General features: G+C 37.3%; 1 protein-coding gene and 1 pseudogene across 1 annotated transcript in view; both read right to left on the reverse strand.

Moving 5' to 3' along the window:
• LOC103745240 overlaps window positions 1–13,828 on the reverse strand; it is a 16,245-nt pseudogene extending 2,417 nt beyond the window's left edge.
• Window positions 1–17,362, reverse strand: part of Gpm6a (glycoprotein M6A) — a 354,712-nt gene that overhangs the window by 300,679 nt on the left and 36,671 nt on the right. The window lies entirely within an intron of this gene.

Consider the following 17,362-nt stretch of genomic DNA (forward strand, 5'->3'; position numbering starts at 1 on the left):
TGACAACACAGCAGACAGTAGCAGGGATATCAGAGTATAAGGGCTCTAGTGGGGGGAGGGAGGCTATGGGAGGGTGCCATCTGGGAAGTGGGTGTATAGTTGAATATGATGGTTTGAGATGTTCTTTGTGATATTCACAGACAAAAAAAAAACAATTTTTTAAAAATATATTTGAGGAGGAAGCATAAGCATTTATGTCATGTTTATTAGTAAAGATGATAAACATTACCATTGAAATCTACCCGATGACTTTATAGACATATACAGGTGCCAAGAATCTGAGTGCAATCGATTATGACTAGTAATAATCAGATACATACAGATGAGAGACACGTCACCAACATCTCAATGTTATTAGCAAAAACAATGAGCCTTTCTGTAAGAAACAATGTCTTACAGGGATTACACTGAATTCAATATTGTATAACTGTATTAATTCAACAGCAAACCTAAAAATTTTATAGCCTCTTTTGAAAGAGATGTATCTTTGCTCTGGGAACTGTTATTGAGTATGTTAAAGCTGTAATGAAATGCTTCTTCTAAAAAAAATAAAATTTTAAAAAATTGGTTTATTGTAAAAGAAATTCAAGAATAGCCAGTCAAATTGTTATCCACAGCTACTCACTACAGTAAAAAAGCATTACACACTTTTACAACAAGAATAAGGACACAAGATTCTATTGATGATGTGATTCAAATTCAGTAAGAGACTGCTGCTCAGGTCTCTTGAAGGTAGATACAAAGGGTTCACTAAGGAAAAAGGACTGTGTCAGGCACCACAGGGCTTCTAGACATTGAGTTATAACTGGGCAAATGATTTCAAAAGGGAAAGGAAGAATACATTGAAACTTTAGAAAGAGCTGTCTTAAATGACAGCAAGATGCAAGATAATGCTTCATTGAGAGAAAGAAGCTTTTTTTCTATAGGTACTGGAGAGATGGCTCAGCAGTTAAGAGCACTTGTTGCTCTTGAAAGGACCAGGTTCAATTACTAGCATCCACATGGTGGCTAACAACCATCTATACCTCCAGTTTGAGGGGAATCTAACAACCTCTTTTAACCTCAGTGGGCACTGCATGACACGTGTACCTTAAATGCATGCAGGCAATACACTCATACATGTAAAATAATAAAAAAAAACTTTACTATCAAGGCCCCACTAACTCTTCACAACCCATTTGCACCCTCCCATCCTCCCCCAAGCTAAAACTAGTGTGCTCACAGATAAGATGCAATCTTGTGCTCTGTTGCTTACTGGAAAATTGTAGGTACTTTTGAGTAACCTTTTCTTCTGCAAAATAACTACATGCTATATCATCCATTTGCTCAACTTCTTATTTTGGTAGATTTTTGTTATTCTAAAAGTCAATGTATCTGCACAGTGGCCATTTCCCCCTACACATAACTCTAAGTTGAATCTTTCAGTTGGATACTTTGAATGACTGGCCCATGAATCATTATATACAATATACTGATTGAATTTTTTAAGCACTAAAAGCTTTCTACTTCCACTTTTGCACACTCAATTAAGAGCCCAAATTCTTAGACTTCTAATTGAAAAAAGAAATTTATCACCCTAAACTCAGGGTTTTTACAGCAGTGTGAGTGGAGAAAAGAGATTTGTGTCTTTTATAAATCTTTGAAAATAAAATTTTGTTGTAGAAGCATTCAAAGACCCTTAAAAGACAGAAGTGTTGGTTGGTGTCATTATAATGTATAACCAACTTTTACTTCATAGTTTATACTGAAGTTAATTCATGTTTATTCTCTTCTTTTAAAAATACTTTTTTGACCCATTATTACCACCGTAGACACATATTCTAGTAATGTCTTTTCTTTAAAAATAAAGGCATAATCATGCTTATTTCTGTTTATTTGCTATCTTCAGCTATCAATATACATTTACTAATCTGATCTTGTCCTCAGTTAACCCATGACCTCACAGTATTCTACACACTACCCCAGGGTCCACTTTAAGCATGCAGAACTATGAGCAAGTCTAGTAAGAGCAATCTTGTAGGTAATAATCTGGTCTTCACTGTGCTCACTACAAGTGAGAACTCAAGTACCAGCATTTACTTCCAAGACTGAGGCAGAGGCACACTTCCAAAGGAAAACAGAGGCAAAGCTCTCTGAAGCTTACTTCTGCCACGTACACCATGAACCCCCTCAGTGGCTTCCCATCATGACTCGGTCCAAGGAGAATTAAGTCATTTCTTTTTTGCTTCTGTTCAATTCATCAGAGTGTACAGAGGACACAGAGAGCTATCCTATGCCTTACCCACAATAAGAGACTTTACTAGAACACTATACTACCTCAAACACCTGTAGAGTGCCTCAAGTGCATTTAGACTACTTGGGAAACATAAACTACCAGTCATGTGTTCTAAATGTGTAAGTTCAAAGCTTCCACTCTTTTTATAATTTTTTTATTTATTATTTTTATTTTATGTGTATGCGTGTATTGCCTACATGTAGGTAAGTGTACCTGTGTTGTGCAATGCCTGCGGAGGTCAGAAGAGGCTGTTGGATCCTCTGGGACTGGAGTAACAGATAGTTGTTAGCTGCCATATCAGTGCTGGGATTTGAACCCGGGTCTTCTGCAAGAACAACCAGAGTTCTTAACTACTGAGCCATCTCTCCACCCCAAAGCTACCATCCTTAAAATAAATTGGAAAGCATGGTTAATAGTGTCACCTGTACCCAGTTCATCTAGTTCAGGAAGTTGTCTGGGGCCTGAGGGACACCGTAGTTGCTCATCTGAGACCACTGTCTGTGCTTTTGCCTCAAGAGTGATAGGTGCCATTGTTAAGGAAGGGATCTGAGTTATTCATTGTCACCATCCTCCCCTACCCTTGAGACATCCCGGAGAAGACACCATATTCCTAGTGTTTCCATCCTGCTCCAGTGTGTATAACTAGCAGGAGAGGGCTAATTCCTGCCTTTTTGGAGAATTTGCTGTGCTGGGATTGATATTCCATGTTGCCTGCAGCAGCAATTCTTGCTGTTTCAATTGCAATCTCCCCTTCCCCATCTGCAGATGGAGTTGACCCACCCAGGACACCTTCCTGTGCACTCTGGGGAGCCAAAGGAGGGGGCTAATTCACTGGAGCACTCTGGCTGAATCTTTGGTTCATAGCAAAATGAGGGTCAAGCTTTGGGCCCAGCCAGGATGTAGTCTTTTTCTTATGGTTTATTTTGTAAACTTCTCTATCCTGAGTTACGACTTGTTCCCATCTATCAGGAAGAGGACCTGAGGCCAAGTTCATCAAGGTCTGGTGTACTCTAAATTGCTGGGTGCAAGGACCTTCAGCAGCCTGAGCATGGCCTTTCAGGGGTCCTGTTATGTTGTCTTACAGATGTGCAGTTCCAGGAAGGTAAGAGTCCATCATAATGAGGAGCCATGTTGGCAGAGGTGGCTGGAGCAGGAAGCTGAACACTCACATCTTTAAGCAGGTCCAGGAAGCAGAGACAAAAAATTCTTAGAATTTTTTGAAGGGCATGGTTCAGCAGTTAAGAATACTGGCTATTCTTGCAGAAAACCCATATTCAAATCCCAGCATCCACATGGCAGCTAACAACTGTCTGTAACTCCAGTTCCAGGGGATCCCATGCCCTCTTCTGTCCTCCACCAGCATTGCATGCCATGGGTACAATTACATACATGCAGGCAATACACAAATACACATAAAATAAAAATAATAAATAATTTTTTAAATTTTGGATAGGTTGGAGAGATGGCTCAGCATTATTTTCAAATATACAGAGACCTTTCTTTCCATCCTTAACAAGAGTTGTCTTTAAAGAGAAATATGCTACCAGAACCTACCTGTCTACAAGAAGGAAAATCTCACCCCCCTTTTCTCTTCCTCCAAAGAAAGAAAAGTGGGGTTAGACCCCATGAAATATTCATAAATATTAATAGCCCAAGCCCACAGGCTCACTTTAAGGTATGGATTAAATCATAAGAATAGAGGATGCTCTCCTTGACCCTAACCTTATCACCATAAAATAACATAAAAAGAGAGTATAGCTTAAAAACTCGACACCACAGCCCTTACTTAAGAAATTTCTGGAGAAGTATAAATACAGCAAATGAGATCAAAGCAAGGACATCACAGAATACTTTAGCTTCTGACACTGCAGCTATAACAAACAGTAAACATGACCTCACTCCTAATAAAACAACCATAAAACCCAATATTAAAACCCAATTATTTATTTTATCAGTAAATAATGTCTTACTTTCTACAAAATTTACAAGGTGTACTAAAAGACAGAAAGAACAACAGGAAGAAACAGAACAAACATTAGAACCATACTCAGATATGGTAGAAATTTTAGAATTTTCATACTATATGTTTAAAACTACTGTGATCAGTATTCCAAGAACTCTTGTGAATAAAGTAGATCATATGCAAGAAGAGAGAGGCCATTTAAACAGAGAAATGGAAACTAAGAAAGAGCCACAGATTAAACAGGAAATAAGAAATATAAAAACAGAAGATAGTCTTTCATAGATCCATCAATAAGGGTCATGGGATGAGTCAGTGAGCTATAGATTTTTTTTTTTTTTTTTTGAGACTAGGTTCCCTGTAATTTCAGACAGTCTGGAATTCACTGTGCAGACCAGGCTAGCCTTGATCTCACAGAGATCCACCTGCTTCTGCCTCCCTAGTCTAGGAGTAAAGGCACGTGTGACCATGCCTGGCAGAAAACTTTTCAATAGAAACTTCAAACCGTGAAATGCAACACAAAGGACGTGTAGCAAATACACAACAGGAATACAAGAAGGAGAAAGGAAGAGAGGGCTGACATTTCCCACAAATTAATGAGATACTAAAACCACAGATTAGGAAGTTCACAGAAAACCAAGCAAGATAAAACAACAAACCAAAAACCAGCCTTAGGAAAATCATAGTCCAAAGTCAGCATGCAGGTGGAACACTGGAGAACTAATACATAGAGAAAAAGATGCAAATTATGTTGGACGTCCCACCAAACTGTACAAGCAAGAAAAAGTAAAATATTTAAAAATCTAAAAACAAAGCTCAACATAGGAAAATTACCTTCCAAAAATGGATTCTTACAAAAACAAACCCTAAGGGATTTTGTTGCCAGTAGACTCCCTTAAAAGGAATGCTGGCAGAGGTCCCTCACAAGGACAATGATGTGGCCACCGACTTGGCTCTACCTTAAGAAAGGGAGTAAAGCTCGTCTTTTATTTTTCTTCCTTTTAAGTGGTCTAATAGGATTTTATTAAAGACAGTAACAATATATTGAGTAACCATGGGGTAAGGTACCAGTGTTACAATGATGACAGGGTGTAATTGGGAATAATCTGTGGAAGGTGTTTGTAATACTTGTGTAAAATTTCAAGTGGTGTTAAAATAGTGTAGTTTTAAATTTGTGTGCATGTGTGTGTTTCTGTGTGTGCATGCACATGGTCCCTTGCATACATGCCACAGTGCATATATGGAGGTAAAAAGCAACTTGTGAAAGTAAGTTCTCTCCTACCCTGTGAGACCTGAGGACCAAACTTGTGTCTTCAGGTTTGGCAGCAAACACTTTTACCCTCTAAGTTATTTCACTGGCCCAATAGTACAACATTGTTTGAAAATGAATGAAGGTTATTTATAAATACACAATGAAAAGAATTAACTGCTTAAAAATTACAGGTATGATTATACTAAGGAAAAAAAGGAATCAATACGTAATCAAAGTTAGAAAACGCAGAAAAACTTTTGAAGAAAAATAAAAAAGAAACGAAGAAGGAACAAAGGTTTAAAACTACAAAACAGTAATACATTAACAAATATGGGAGATAATAATTGAACTGTTACTTTCAAAGCAAGGTAAGAATATTCAGGGACAGACTCTTGGGTACCTTCAAACTATTCTTCCCTTTATTTTCAACTGAAATTCTATAGTATAAGTTTTGTATGTTGAAGCATCTCTAGTGCTTTAAAATGACCATACCCTTCTAAAATCAGCATGTTTGGGAATTGTTTAGGAATGTCCCATTCTCGTATGAATACTTTCAGGTCTGCTTACTAAAATCTGCATGCATCCTTTGTTTCGAGAGAGCATTGTTTTGGAAATGATTCCCTGCTCTCCTCTCCTACTGCAGGTAATAAATCTTTTTCCATTCTTTTATGTCCTGATTGTGCTTATTTTGTCTTTACACTCACTAGGACATAAACACACTGCATTCAGTTATAAATCTAGCAATAGTCAACTTGAATATGAATGATATAAATATAAAACATTCAAAACAGAAAAAGGATACTATCAAAATACTTTGAAAAGCTATGCCCAACTGTATGCTGTCTACAGGAATCCCTCTTTAAATTCAAAAAGAGATTAACAGTAAAGGGAAAGAGAAAGACATACCTTGGTTTATTAGTTTATCAGACCTACTTCATTAAAAAACATATACCATGCTGCAGAAACAGACAATTATTTTCCAAACTTCTAGAAGAAGTCCAAGATCAAAGAGTCAGCGGTGTTTTCTTCTGAGTCCTCTCTACTTGGCCTGTACATGGCCATTGCACCTTCTTTGGTCTTTACATAGCCCCCTATGGGTGCTTGTGCCTTTATTTCATCTTATTTTACAAGCAACATTCATATTGGATTAGTGCCACTCTAATATCTTGATTTTAACTCAATTACCGCTTTAAAGACCCTGTATCCAAAATACAAGTATATTCTGAATTTGGAGCACATAATCCAGTTCGTAACATTGCCATCCTGAATAGAATCAGGTTGGACTAGCTTTATTGAGAATAAGACTTAAGAAGAAGAAATTTAACCAGGAATTTTTTTAAAAAAGTGAACAACTAAGAGGATTGAAAAGAGCCTTTATTGTTCCGGGAGGCTCTGGGGACTGCATGAGTGAGTAGCTCCTGCGGAGGTATCTCATGCCTGAGACTGGAGACTGTTCAGTTGCCCATTGCTTATAAGAGCAATACCACACAGCTATGCAGGATAACTCCTATCAATCCCTCTTTTGTAATTTTTTTAATTGCAAAATAACAGGCCTCCAAATAGCTTCTTTATACAGCCTCTGTCAAGGTTAATCCTCTTCCTGCTGCTCCTTCACCCTCATCTCCCTAATCCCCTGCCTCCCTCCATGTTTAAACCTTCCTATCCCTAGTGTTCTCTTCTTTATTTTCCCTTTACCTACATTCTACAATTTCCATCCTGTAGTGTAATCCCCATACATACCTCACATACCAGATGTAAAGAAAGTAAGTTAAAACAGCTAGAAATGCCCTCCCTGCTGGCTAGCATTCATAGTGCTGGAGAGGACTGTGCAGTCTACTGGAACAGAAAAAGTATCATCAGTCTTATTCCACTGTGAACCACCTGAAAAACAGGACCAACCTGCCAGGCAATACGTAACTACCTGCACAGTGATAGCTTGACTGCTGTGGGAGTAACCAACTATCCCCTGACTGGATTTGAGGCTGCCCTCACAATGGATAGTGGGGGAAACCCATATATGATACAGTAAGCCTTGCTAATACTCAGGTCTGAGGAAGTCATAGGCCCATGTGGGGAACTTGCTGCTGTTTAACTAAATGGAAACAACATAAATAATTTAAATGGGCCAGTAACAAGCAATGATATAAATGAAATGATTAAAAACCTCCCAACTAAAAAGAGCCTGGAACCAGATAGATACAGCACAGAATTCTACCAAATCTTTAAAGGAAAAATACCAGTACTACTCAAATTACCCTGCAAAATAGAAATGGAAGGAACATGCCCACATACTTTCTGTAAAGCTAGTATTACTCAAATACCAAATCCAGACAAAGACCCAACAAAAAAGGAATTTATAGGCCAATCTCTCTAATGAACATACACACACACAAAAAAAAATCTCAATAAAATACTCACAAACTGAATGTAAAAACACATAAAAAATTATCTACCATGATCAAGCTGGCTTCATCCCAGAGATGCAGGAACAGTTCCAACATACATTATTTAATAAATATAATCCACCTCATAAACAGACTCAAGGTCAGAAATCACATAATTATCTCTTGATGAAGAAAAGGCCTTTGACAAAAATCCAACATCCATTGGTGCTAAGCATGCTATTGAAGAGACAATTAATCATCAGCTTTACCCAGCAGTGACTCTTGTAAGCTACAACACCTGGCCTGGCAATATATGCCCACTGGTGCCACTATTGTGACATGAATATTATGGGAGTATCAAAGCCTTTCTAAGTGGATTTAAGTTCCAATTCATAAGATGGAGACCATACCTGACACTGATATCAAGCCTAGGAACTTGAGTCTAGACAGGCCACAGGCCATGGGAAGAGCCTAATATTATTCTGTTAAACTGACTCCTAGTGATTTATTGTTATACTCACTAATTAATGTATCTCTTAACTATCAGCAGGAGAAACTTCTTTATGCAACAGATGGTAGCTAATATAGAGTCACAACTGGCTAATATGCAGAGAACAAGAGACTTCAGAGTGCTTATCCCTGAATAGGAAGGACACTTACATCAAAGTCTGCCTCCAATGTTCAGGGATCATTGTAGAAAAGGAGGCAGAAAGATTTAAGAGCTGGAGTGGTAGATGACCACAAAGAAATGAGAGTTTTTCAGAGAGCTGAACAGTTATTCATATGAACTCGCAGCAATGATGATTGCACACAGTTCAAGGCAGATGAAAATCCCAGCATAGATAGACATGAGGAAGTGAGTAAAAAACCGTAACTCTAGCTAAGGAACTATTAGCATCAGGCTGCTGGGAGGGGTACAGTCTATTTTTTATGGGTGTGACTCTTCATAGGTTAACCAGGCCCAGTTAAATGAACCCACACTGAAGAATTGAAGAGCATTTGGGAACACAAGTTTGACTTTATAGTTTATAGTGTGTGTGCGTGCGTGTGTGCGTGCGTGCATGCGTGTGTGTGTGTGTGTGTGTGTGTGTGTAAAGTACATTAAATTTGGCAGGGGCAGTAAGGAGCGATGCAGATTCAGAAGGATGTATATATAATCAAAATATATTGATAAGAAATTCACAAAAATTCCATAAAAAATCACATAAAAATAATTATAATATAATGGCATTTAATGGTTGGGCTTTTGAAGAAGTAATGGTAGAATCACCATGTATGGGATTTGTGTTCTTAGAAGAAGAGGAGAGCTATGTGTGTATCTGTCTGCCATGTGAGGACAAGCAAGATGACTCTCTATGCAAAAGAAAGATGTTCTTAAAGGATCCAGTCTCACTCTTAAAGGATCCAGATGCTCTTAAAGGATCCAGTCTCAGGTTGATCTCAAATATACAGACTCAAACACAGAAATAAATGCTATTAAATTATCCAGTCTGGTAATTTGTTATTTAAGCCCAAATGAAGATATTTTATATTCATAGAATTAATTAAATAACAATCAGGAACCACAGAGAACAAAAAGCATGAAACCCAAACAAGTGATCTAGGCACTGCTACCCAAAGCTTCCTGTTGTTATTGCTTTCATGTGGTGCTAGCTACAGATCAAACACAGGTCCTCTAACATCCTAGGCAAGTGCTTTGCTACAAGGAAACATTTTGTTAAAAAGAAATATTATCTTCAATTTCTTCCAAAAATAGGAGAGATAGCTTCTGCTAATTCATTCTGTAAGGACAGTATTGCATTAACATCAGAATCAAGCAAACACAACACAGGAAGATACAGACTAATATCTTTTATGAACATAGATGTATAAATCTTTAGCATAATCTTAGGAAACAAAATACAATAATAGTTAAGAAAAATACAGCACTTCCAAGAAAGATTTATTCCATGTATGCAAATCTTATTCAATATTCAAAGATCAATAATCAGAGAATAAATATCATATGATCATATAAACAGGTGTGCAAAACAAAGGTATTTAACAAAACTCAATAAAAGTTGAGGCGGGGGGCAAAATCTCAGAGGAAACTAATAGCAGAAGGAAATTTTCTCAATTTAATAGAAAGTATCTACTGAAATAACCCTACAGAGAACATGGAACTTAATGCTGAGAACTAGAAGCTTTCCTGCTAAGGCAAGGATGTCCCATCACACAACTTCTTTCTAACAACTAAAAATGTGGCTGGAGACATAGCTCAGCAGTTAAGAACGCTGACTGTTCTTGCAGAAGACTCGGGTTTGAATCCCAGCACCCACATGGTGGCTAACAACTGTCTGTAACTCCAGTTCCAGGGGATCCGACAGCCTCTTCTGTCCTCTGTGGGCATTGCACAACATGGGTCCACTTACTTATATGTAGGCATAACACTCATACACATAAAATGACAGTAATTTTAAAAAGTTAAAAAAAAGAAACAAAGAAATACAATTCTGTTTGTAGGAGACATGACTGCAGAAAATCCCAAGCAATCAACAGATGCACTACTATTAATTAGTGAATGACTGAAGCAATTTTTTAGACCATTGTTAATATAGAACAGTTATTATAGTTCTTAACTCTATTTAAAAATATTTATGAGGGCCAGAGAGATGGCTTTATGTTTAACAATCATCCCTAACTCCAGTTCCAGGGGAATTTGATGCCCTCTTCTGACTTGTGTGGGCATTACACAACACAGGTTCACCTACCTACATGCAGGCAATACACTCATATTTTATTTATTATTTTTATTTTATGTGTATGAGTAGTTTGCCTCTATGTGTATGTAACTGCACCACCTGCATGAGGTCCCCATGGAGGCCAGAAGAGGGCAAAAGGTCCCCTTGAACTAGAGTTTCTGAAGTTACAAGTGCTTGTGAGCTGCCATGCGGGTGATAGGAACTGAACCAGGGTCCTCTATTAGAACAGTAAGGCCTCTTAAACGTTGAGCCATCTCTCCAGTCCCAATAACTTTCTTTTTAAAAAAATATTGTTTTCGGTCTTTTTGAGACAGGGTCTCCCTGTAGCCCCAGCTGTCCTGGAACTCACTATGTAGACCTGGCTGGCCTCGAACTCACAGAGATCCACCTGCCTCTGCCTCCCAAGTGCTGGGATTAAAGGCATGCACCACCCATATACAGAAAAATAAAAATAATAATTTTTTAAATTGAATTTTTTCTGTGAATAAAAACAGTGACTATTCAGCTCAGTCTAAAAAAAATGATTGTTATTTATTCAAATGATACAGAACAGTATACAATGATGTTGGAGTATAAGTAATCACTAAGCTTGAAAAATAAAAGTATGAATTTTTTTTGAAGTATCTCTCTTTTTCCTTTCCCAACACCTTTATTTATTTATATTTATTTATTTATTTTTGAGTCTTTTTGAGACAGCGTCTCTCTGTAGCCTCAGCTGGCCTGGAAATCACTTTGTAGACCAGGCTGGCCTTGAACTCACAGAAATCCACCTGCCTCTGCCTCCCAAGTGCTGGGACTAAAGGCGTGTGCCACCACGCCTGGCTTGAAATTATTTTTATTGTCAAGGCCAATTCTTCAAAGGTTTCCAGATATTATTATTCTTTAAAATGCAATGACCCTGAAATATTGCACTATGTCCTTCCTCTCTCTTTTCTCTCTCTTTTCCTTTTCATCAAAGAAAACTTTCCTACTAAAAAGTATTTGGCAAATTCTCTGGAAATAAAAATAAAGTGACCACGCACTTTGTCACCTCCTAATAAACATATTTGTTTTCACAGGAAATCTATTTTTTTTTGACATTTATGAAAACATACCAGATTTTTGTCTTATAGCAGAGAAGGAAATTGAGGGTTGAAGGTCACATTGTTGTTCGGGGAGCAAATGGACCAATTGGCAGTCTAACAGAGACACAATTGCAAAACAAAGTATGTCAAATGAAGAAAAAAATTCCAGTAAACTACTACATGGACTCTTATGGAGTTCTTCGTAGATTTGTACTTGTGAGTTTTAAAGTGTGTGTGTGGCACACTGGCACATTTACTAAATACGGAGCTAGAAGGAGTATACAAGGAAGAGTTAATGTAGTTCTCGTACTCTGAAATTCTTTCTAAGCTTACGTCTTTCTTTAGCCAAATGAGACTTAAAGGGTCATGTGCTGGCTTTTGAAGCTCAGCGCAATCCCAAGTGAAAAAGGAAAAAGAAGAAGGCAATTGAAGAAAGCCTTATCTTCAAAGCCATAAGAAACTTCTTGCGCTTAAATGAAAGGTCACACTAAAAGGCAGAAACAGCAACTCTAAGACAAACAAGACCTTTTTTTCCTCTGTCACTGTTCCCATTCAAACAACAAAGCTGCTGAAAGAAGGAATCTTCTGATGGTCGGGTCCTCCCTTGCCCATCAAGGGTCAGCATCACCTGATACTCAATGGCCCCACACCCCTACTTTTTCTAATTCAAGAACACAGACTATAGTACAAACAAGTAAGCCAGTGCCTACAGTGAGATACTTCCACAGACCAGCATGGAGCAGTCCTGGGAATTCAGTTAAACTTGCAAATACAATACAGCCTCAGTTAAGAACATAAAGGATACAGACCCCAGAAACGGTAGAGTTCCCAGGAAAGCCTGCCTGTCTGCAAAATCAACCACCTTCTGACATTTTCCCCTGACATTTTCCTCTGTCAGTCGTATATTTTAACGAAGCATGTGGAGATTTTCTATAGCCCTAATAGCATCATGACAGATTAAAATTGTATAGTATGCAGTTCAGATTGCTGCCTAACTCCCATGAATACTGTCATAAAGTCTACACTGAGACTTGTTATTTCATTCTCTTCCAATAAAAGAAAAAACAACTAAAAACAGGGTTATTTCTGTATTTGTCAATAGGTTTCTAGGCAATATAAGCGTGGCTTTAAAGGCTAATGTTTAATGTGGCTAGTCTAATATGTACATGTATTTTTCTTTATTAAAGGAGTCTTTCTTCTCTTCCATGTGCAAATGAGGACCAAATGCATTTCTAAAGAATGATAACCTGGATCTCCTGTCTCTTAAGCTGTCTTCTCCCTCTCCTTTATATTTCTTTTCAACTTGATTATATCTTCCTAATGGGAGAGAAAGAAAAATCAGAAGCAGGCACAGAGAAGGAAGCTGACTAAGCCACCCAGAGAATCTCACAAAAGATGAGAAGGTGAAGAAAGAAAGAGAAAAAAGATACAGAGGGGAAAAAAAAAAACAAAAAACACTGGTCTTCACATTTCTGGATGGTTTTTTTTGTCCTACACTGAAGTCTTCGAAAGAAAGTGCTTAATGTATATTTCTTTAAAACTTGCAAGTAACATAGAGATGGTACTTAAATCAAAGGATAAGGGGGGCAGAGTTTGCATTTTTTACATCCCTTTGATTTTAGAAACAGAAACCAGCAGGAACAAAATTGAATTTCATGAAAGTAAGCTGTGGGTTATCTTGCCTTTGGGAGGGTGGAAACAGCTATTTCCTTGGCATGACATGGCTAGCACTCTGCTGGGGCATGTAGCTAAAGGCATTGTTCTCTGCTTTCTACTTTAAAAATATTTCCAGTCAGAAGACAGTCACGTGCAGTGTATTTGACCTGAATTCTCCCAGAGTGCTACTGTTCAGTCTCTCCTTGCCTCTACATTATGATAAATGCATTCACTTTACTATTTGTCAGTTCATCTAAATAACTCTAACTTACCTCCGACAGTTGTGAAAAAAAAAAAAAAAAAAAAAGCAGTGACTATACTAGATTAAACTAAGAAGCATTAGATTTTTTGGTTTAAATTATCTTGTTCTGCAACTGTATTTTAAAACAATACAGTATTCTATATCTTAATAAACATAATCACTTACGATCAGTGTAACTGCTCTGATCTCAGGAGACTTGCCGGAGAGTGACCAGTTCTGGCCTCCCTCTGGCATAGGGGCTGAGAAAGCAGGGGACTGCCTGAGAGCATCCAGATCAGATCCTGCCTCCAAGTGGTGAAGGAAGCCTGAGTGTGCGTGACTAGAACCTGAACTGGGCTTCTGTGAGTACTCCTGAATAGCTTATCTGAAGCCATTAGTTCCCTCCATATTAAACTTGAGAGAACCTGAACCCTGTAACAAACCAGCTTTATACAACCAATAAAGAAAGGATCTAGGCACCCCGATAATACAAACAGAAGCATACTTCAACTTAATTCTCATATCAGAATCATAAAGAACAAAAGAAATTCACATGCCAAAATCACAACGAAAGAATAATAAAATGGAAAGCCAAAACACTATATCCCACCAAACCCCACCAATCCTGTAGAAGAGTTCTATAAGGACAACACCCAAGAGATAACCCAGGACACTGAATTTAAAAGAACAATCATAAACATGATCAAGGAATTCAACAAATTTAAAGAACACACAAACAAATAGAAGAACTAAAAGAAAACAGGGATAAACTTCTGAACGAATTCACAAAACAGATAGAAACATTGAAGAAAACTCAGGAAGAAATGAAGAAGGAAGTGCAAAACTCAATGAGCCAACTTGAAACAACAGGGGAAAGACTCACCACTAGAATGAAATGGAAAACAAAATATCAACACTGGAGGTTAAAGTGAAAGAACTGGACCACTCAAGCAAAGATTACAGAAAATTTAAGAAAACACAGAATATGCAAGAGATGTGGGACACCATGAAAAGACCAAATCCATGGATCATAGGACTAGAGAAAGGAGAAGAATTTCAGGTTAATGATGTTGACCATATCTTAAACAAAATTATAGAAGACAATTTCCTGAAATTAAGGAAAGACATCCCTATACAAATACAGGAAGTACATAGAACACCAAATAGGATCAGAAAAGAAACTCCCCATGACATATCACATTACAAACACTAAATATACAGAACAAAGAGAGAATAGTGAAAGCAGCAAAAGAAAAACAAGTCACATACAAAGGAAAGCCAGTCAGAATTACATCTGACATATCAATACAAACTATGAAAGCCAGAAGAGCCTGGACCAAGGTTTTTCCAGTTTTACATGACAATAGATGCCAGCCCAGAATACTTTACCCAGTAAAAAGATCTATTACAGTTGAAGGGGAAAGAAAAATCTTCCATGACACAAATATCCTGAAAGAATACATGTTGACAAAACCAGCCCTTCAAAGAATACTTGAAGCAATACAGACAGCAGAGAGAGAAACAACTATACCCCATGGGCAATGAAAGAAAATAAAGGTATAATCTATAAAACACAGAATTAGACAGAGAACACAAACAACAATCAAAATGATGGCAACCAATACACATCTTTCAATAATAACCTTAAATATCAATGGACTGAACTCCCCAGTCAAAAGACAGAGGCTAAGTGAATGGATTAAGAAACAAAATCCATCTCTTTTCTGTCTGCAAGAAACCCATTGCACCTTCAAGGACAGGCACTATCTTAAGGTAAAAAGATGGAAAAGAATATTCCAAGCAAACGGCACTAAGAAACAAGCAGGGGTTGCAATTCTAATATCTGAGGAAATAGACTTCAAAGTAAAATTAATCAGAAGAGATAAGGAGGGTCACTTCATTCTGATCAAAGGAACAGTTAACCAAGAAGATATTACAATCCTTAATATATATGCACCAAACTCTGGTGCATTCAAATTCATAAAAACAATACTACACGACTTTAAGACACAAAGTAACCCAAACTCACTAATAGTAGGGGACTTCAATACCCCACTGTCTCCATTAGACAGGTCAACTGGACAAAGAATAAACAGAGAGATGTCTGAAATAAATGATACCATACATCAAATGGACCTAGCAGACATCTTTCAAATATTCCACCCAAGCACCAAAGAATACAAATTCTACTCAGCACCCCATGGAACTTTTTCAAAAATTTACCACATACTGGGCTTAATTAAAGAGGAAACAGATGAATACATAAGTCATAATCTTCCTTTTCTAAAGTGATTTGAGATTCCTTGCTATACATACACCCCCTCCGTGTCAAAGGAGAAATTAAGAAAGAAATAAAAGTATTCTTAGAATTCAATGAAAAGGACAATACAACACAACACAACCTCTGGGACATATTAAAAAGCAGTCCTAAGAGGGAAGTGTAGAGCTCAAAGTGCCTACATTAAAAAATTAGAAAGAACCCAATAAATGACCTAATACTGCAACTCAAGACCCTGGAAAGACAAAAAGAAATGAAACCCAAACCCAGCAGAAGAGAAGAAATAACAAAAATCAGAGCAAAAATTAATGAAATAGGAACAAAGGAAACAATACAAAGAATCAGTCAGTCTAAGAGCTGGGTTCTTTGAAAAGCTAAACAAGATAGACAGACCCTTAGCCCAGTTAATCTAAAGAAAGAAAGAGCAAAGTCAAACCAACAAAATTAGAGTGAAAGGGGATACATCACAATAGACACCAGAAACATACAGAACATTACAAGGGAACACTTTAAAAACCTATATGCTACTAAATTTGAAAACCTAAAAGAAATGGACAGATATCTAAAGGCATGGGAACCACCAAAACTAAACCAAGAAAAGATTAACAGCTTAAACAGACCCATAACACAAAACGAAATTGAAACAGTAATACAAAACCTACCGACTATGAAAAGCCCAGGACCAGATGGATTTACAGTAGAATTCTATCAGACATTTAAAGAAGATCTGCATCCAATACTACTTAATTTATTCAAAAAAAACAGAAATGAAGAGAGAACTTCCAAATTCCTTCTATGAAGCCAGCATCACTCTAATACCAAAGCTAGGTAAAGATACAACCAAAAAAGAAAACTATAGACCTATATCCTAATGAACATAGATACAAAAATTCTAAACAAAATTCTTGGAAAGTGAGTACAGACACACATCAAAAATATCGTTCACCATGATCAAGTAGGCTTCATCCCAGAGATGCAGGGATGGTTCAATATAAGCAAGTCAAAAAATATCATTAATCATATAAAAAGGACTCAAAGACAAAACCCACATTGTCATCTCAATAGATGCAGAAAAGGTTTTTGACAGAATTCAGCATGCATTTATATTCAAAGTCCTAGAGGGGACTGGAGGGGACATACCTCAACATAATTAAAGCTATATACAACAAACCCACAGCCAATATCATTCTAAATGGATAAAAACTGGAAGCATTCCCATTAAAATCAAGAACCAGACAAGGACGTCCACTGTCTCCACTCCTTTCTAATATAGTGCTTGAAACTCTTGCTAGAGCAATAAGACAGGAGAAGGAAATGAAAGCAGTACTCATTGTAAAAGTAGAGGTCAAACTATCACTATTTGCAGATAATATGATACTGTACCTAAGAGATCTCAAAAGTTCCAACAGAAAATGTCTAGAACTGATCAACACTTTCAGTATAATGGCAGGTTATAAAATCAATCTACAAAAATCAGTAGCCTTTCTATATAGCATTAACAAGCAATTGGA

Source organism: Nannospalax galili, unplaced genomic scaffold (assembly GCF_000622305.1).
Source record: "Nannospalax galili isolate Female #2095 unplaced genomic scaffold, S.galili_v1.0 scaffold461, whole genome shotgun sequence".
NCBI classification, from domain to species: domain Eukaryota; kingdom Metazoa; phylum Chordata; class Mammalia; order Rodentia; family Spalacidae; genus Nannospalax; species Nannospalax galili.